A 6,000-nucleotide genomic window follows, 5' to 3' on the forward strand; every position below is an offset into this window, starting at 1 on the left:
ACCAAGCAAACTGGCTTCCCTTCTTTGTCTAAAGCAAACTCATCTCCTCTTGCAGATCAGCACTTCTTCTCTAAGGCGAGAACTCCGTCTGAGCTACTCGGCCACCATTAACGACACGTCCTCGCAGCTTCGCTTCAGCCCGTACCTTTCTTCTACCTTTCAAACGTCAGACAAGCCCTCCTATGAATCTTGCTAAACTGGCACTCCTGGAAGATTGAATATTGCGAAGAAGTGGCAGGAGGAAGATACTCGTAAACCTAAAGCTGTGAGAGCAACTCCGATAGCTCAATCGACAAGAGATTTGTTCACGAATAAGGTTTTATTTGTCGAAAAATTTCAAAACAGCGTCAGTGTGTTTCTCAACGATCTTCCATATTCACATATTCCACATCTTTTCCATTCACGTCTTAAAGGAAGATGTACTGTAGCGATAAAAATCTTCGCAATTAAGCCGTCAGTTTGTGCCAGTCTAATTTCGACTCAGTACAGGCAGACAATGACCGTAAATGAAGTCATCTAAGCTACAGTCAGGGTATTCAGAAATAAAACACTGGGCGAGAGAGAAACTACGCCGTTGGCCTGGATAAGGAATTATTCCACCATTCGTATAAAATTACCAGCAAATAACGTAAGGAATAATTTCAGCATTCGTATAAAATTACCGGAAAATTACATGCTGTACTGCTCTCTAGTGAAAAGAACGCACGATAGCAAGGCAGACGCGATGCGCGTTTTCATTGTGTTGTGTTGTACAGCAGAATAGTACGCGTGGTTCGAAAAAACTCAACAGTTAAACACAGACTGGCACTATTGTCTAGCAATACTCCCAGCACATTTTTAAATAACGAATTAATGTAGTCTGTCGTCTTGTTTGAACGAATAACAACTTGTTTATTCTATTATATTTTAAAACCAAATCCCATAGACGAAACCGTGAGGTCTGTGCAGAGTCGGTATTCTTCATACTATATATATTATCGCAGAAATTACCGCCTAATACATATTTATCACGATCGTCAGTGGGAATTTTTAGAAACTTGGATGCCACGTTACTTAGCAGCATTCACTGGTATTGTAAGTATCCCTCCATAGACTTACTGAACTTGAATTACTGAACGTTAACGTTTTTCTCACTCATCCCGCCACCTTATCAATAAACACTGTCATTCGTTTCTCCTTTTCATTGTAAATTAATTTAACGATGTTTACAGCAATTCGTCGCAGCCCCTCACACAGCCATTTTCCACTGTTGTTTTCTGTGGTTGTACTGCGGAACGGCAATATACAGCACTTTGAACTGAAACTTAGCTGGACGAAGTCACATGTCCAAGACAGTACCCGCCAATGCAGGCTCTATAATTATGTTTGTCAAGTAATAACTATGAGTTACTGAGAATCGAAAGTTGTATCAGTTAAAAACTCTTCAGTGGAACGGTTTCCTAGCCTTTTTCTTCTGTATGATGGGGACGTGATGTTTACATTCCCGCTTCACAAAAATTTTCCCCTTTGACACTGGCGCTGAAATAAATAGCGAAATAAAAACTGTGGTGATACACACCGAACAACAAAACACAACATGGCCAGTAACGAAGTTTATCTGTGAGACAATATTTTTCAGACTTCCAAAAAACACAGAGCGCAGGCAGCCGCTGGTCGTAGGGGTGGGGAAGGGCTGTTTCAAAAGTGACAACTACCAGCAGCATTTGAAACTGTTTAGAGACTGTGGTTCATAGGATTATGCAATAAAAGAAGCTTATTATGACACGACCCTATACACCAAAGAGTCGTTCCCAGTGTGTGATGCGGGCGTATCTGTAGACTATCTGCTTATCTGTATGGTGAACGCTGGTGCAGCTGAGCCACGTACGATGCAGGATCTGCAAGCATCCGAAAGCTTTTGAGGCCGTGACAAAGCTACTGAGCACACTGCGCTGTCACCTCCAAAGCCGTGTTTGGATTAGCCAATAAACGTCTCCTAGTTAAAATTGGGGAAATACGTCACCTGATTTGTCTCGCGCGAGGATTTCGGCTGCGACAGCCAGTGAGATATCGCTTGACGTCATTACCTCTCCTAGGACGAGACAAAGGAATCGTTTCATTACCGGACAATAACATACCCTTCACCTTTAATCTCAGGTTATTAGCGGATTAGAGACATCTGCAAACAAGCTCTCATGCTGGCCTGGATCATTTGTATAGCATTGAAAAATTTTTGAGTAAAAATGAACTTCGTTTCATTCATCACCATCGACGTTTTTCAAAACCCAAAACTATTTCATTGATAATTTAAATAACAAACCACTGCAGCAACAACAAATTTGATGCAGTGTTCAATTATTTAAATCATTAACTTTCTTTGTAAGATTTCTTGTATCTCCAGTCAAGTGCTTCTGTGTAGTATTTTGTACTTTTGAGGTTCGACTTCAGACAAATGTTGTAAAACTTCGCATTTTGTGATCCCTTTTCAGCACCGATGTCGCTTTCTCCTTCTCATTTTTACGGAACGCTTTAACTTCCAAGTTGTGAATAGTCATCGCAGATGTCTGACTGCAGCGAATAATGTAGCGGCCTTGGATGCTGCGGGAAAAAGGAGGGAAAAGGTTCTCAGAATTAAATTTCAATAAAATCTGCCTGAAAATATCAGAAGTGACAGGTCGTAAAATGAAAACGTCCAGTACGAAATTAGATGGAAAAAATCTGACGTGCACAGTAATGAAAACATCGGAATGCGAAAATAGAGGAAACCAGAAGGTAGCTGCGATTATTGTTCGCAGGAAGGGGACGAAGGTGAAGTTCGTGGAGGAGGTAAGAGTGGCTGACAGGAGAATCATCGGACAGGGAAACAAATGGAGAACAACACGAAAAGGGAATTGGCGGGAGGCGGAAAGGACCATCGAATGTCGATTCAGAGCAGAATATCACTGAGTAGCTGTGGAATCAGATTTAAGACTCATTTTGGTGGCTAGTGTAAAAAACGTTCTCTAGGCGATCTGCCCCATGGTCATAACTGAAACTGTAAACTATTCAGCGAGAAAGTTAGCACCAAGGAAAGACTGGCGATTGTGAAGCCATGGGTTCACATTCCTGATTGTCGTCCTCGTTTTGTGAATATCCTCCAAATCGTCTCCTCAGACCGCTAAATGTTGATTGAATGTCTCATTTTATCTGTATGTGTGGATGTATATACAAAAGTATGTATGGATGTTTATAGGATTAAATACGATTTCAAGATTTGCATCCAGAAACAAGTGCGGGCCGAAGAAACTAATGTGATTCGATTTCATTTCTACCACTGGAACTCTCGATAATTAAGGTTGAAACATGTCTAGCACATGAAAGGAAAGTATCAATTGCAGCTGAGTGGTTTATCTGATTCGTGGATGAATTGTGCTTCTTAAGCATTACCACTAACGAGTGTATCACTCTATATGCGTTTCTTGCAACTAGATTTCTGTGGTAGTTGCAGGCTCAACTTCCTACACTCCTGTACTTATGAATTATTTTTAGAGGGACTGTAAACCTTGCTTTAAGTCATGAGATACATATGAATAGTGACAACTCCCCGTCCCCTTAATATGAGCCATGTAGAACTTTCATTGCTACTGAGAGAGCCTCACATGGCCGACCTCTGCACCAAAAGATAAGAGGCTAGTGTAATCCCTACTTTGGAGTCTGCCGGCGTCCCTCACAGTGACCTTGCAATTGTTGGGAGAATATGTCAGAATAATAGTGAAATTGGAAGGTGTGAATTTTGTTGCCTTTGTGTTCTATACATGGCTACGTTAGAGGCAAATATCTTCAAAAAAGACTACCTGATAGTTAAATTTATATTCGTTGTTAATAATTCTTTTCAGAAACTTTTCTTGCTACAGTCAGCCCTCATTTTTATGTTCTCCGTGGTTCGGTCACCATCATTTGCTTTGTTGCCCAAATAGCAAAATTTATACCTAGTTTTAATGACTCATTCCTAATATAATTTCTTCAGTATTACCTCATTTAATTCTACTACGTTCCATTGCCTTTGTTTTACTTTGAGACTCTTATCCTAGTCTCTTCAATTGCTCTTCCACGTTCTCTGGCGTCTCTGAAACAGTTACCATTTAATCAGCAAACGCCGAAGCTTTTATTTCTTCTCCATGAACTTTAATTTCCTACCCACATGTGTCCTAGGTTTCCTTCAAAGTTTGCTCAACGTACAGATTGAATAGCATCAGAGATAGGCTACAAACCTGCCTCACACACTTGTCAACCACTGCTCCTTTTTCATATTTTTCGACTCTTAAAACTGCAATCTGGTTTCTGTGCAGGTTGTAAATACTCTACACCTCTGTCTTTTTCCAACCATGACTTTAAAAAACTAATGGTTCGCTAGGATTCATAGCAACAGCACCTGTCTTCTTTGGATTTGGACTTTTTCGAAGTCTGAGGGTAATACGCCTATCTCCTATGTCTTACTCCCCAAGTGCAATAGTTTTGACATTGCTGGCTCTCCCAAGGATCTCAATAATTCTGAGGGAATTTCGTCTACTCCAGGAGCCTCGTTTCGACTTAGGTCTTTCAGTGCTCTGTCAAATTATTCTCATAATTTATCTCCAAGCTCGCCATCATCTGTTTCCTCTTCCCATTTTATAACGTAGCTTATGTTCCCCCCTTGTGTAGCCGTTCTATATAATGGGTACAGAAAACGGAGTGAGAGTAAATTGAAGAAATATGAAATTAATCAGAAGTAGCAGCGAGAAGCTTAGTATCAGAATTGGGGATCACAAAGTAGACAAAGTCAGGGAATTCTGCTACCTAGGCAGAACCTGGCGTTCTACGGATCGGAGCGTGGAATGTCAGATTGCTTAATGGGGCAGGTCGAATAGAAAATTTAAAACGGGAAAGGTATAGGTTAAAGCTAGATATAGTGGAAATTAGCGAAGTTCGGTGGCAGGAGGAACAGAAATTTTGGTCAGGTGAATACAGGGTTATAAATACAAAATTAAATAGGGGTAATGCAGGAGTATGTTTAATAATGAATAAAAAATAGGAGCGCGGGTAAGCTACTACGAACAGCGTAGTGAACGCGTTGTTGTAGCCAAGACAGACACGAAGCCCACTTCGACCACAGTAGTACAAGTTTATATGCCAACTAGCTCCGCAAATGATGAAGAGATTGAAGAAATCTATGATGCGAGAAAAGAAATTATTCAGATAGCGAAGGGAGACGAAAATTAAATAGTCATGGGTGACTGGAATTCGGTAGTAGGAAAAGGGACAGAAGGAAACGTAGTAGGTGAATATGGATTGGTTGTAAGAAATGGAAGAGGAAGCCGCCTGGTAGAATTTGCACAGAACGTAACTTAATCATAGCTAACACTTGGTTTAAGAATTACGAAAGAAGGTTGTATGGGTGGAAGAGGCCTGGATACAATGGAATGTTTCAGATAGATTATGCAATGGCAAGACAGAAATTTAGGAACCAGGTTTAAAATTTTAGGACATTTCCATGGACAGTTGTGGACTTTGACCACAACCTATTGGTTATGAGCTGTAGATTAAAACTGAAGAAACTGCAAAAAGGTGGGAGTTTAATGAGATAGGACCTGGATAAACTGAAAGAACCAGAGGTTGCAGATAGTTTCAGAGAGAGCATTAGGGAACGACTGACAAGAACGGGGGAAAGAAATGCAGTAGAAAAAGAACGGGTAGCTTTGAGAGATGAAGTAGCGAACGCAGCAGAGGATCAAGTAGGTAAAAAAAAGACGAGAGGTAGTAGAAATCCTTGGGTAACAGAAGAGATATTGAATTTAACTGATGAAGGGAGAAAATATAAAAATGCAGTAAATGAAGCAGACAAAAAGGAATACAAACGTCTCAAAAATGAGATCGACAGGAAGTGCAAAAAGGCTAAGCAGGGATGGCTACAAGAGATGTAGAGGCGTATATCACTAGGGGTAAGATGGATACTGCCTACAGGAAAATTAGAGAGACCTTTGGAGAAAGGAGAATGACTTGCAT

This window comes from Schistocerca piceifrons, chromosome 7 (assembly GCF_021461385.2).
Source record: "Schistocerca piceifrons isolate TAMUIC-IGC-003096 chromosome 7, iqSchPice1.1, whole genome shotgun sequence".
NCBI classification, from domain to species: Eukaryota; Metazoa; Arthropoda; class Insecta; order Orthoptera; family Acrididae; genus Schistocerca; species Schistocerca piceifrons.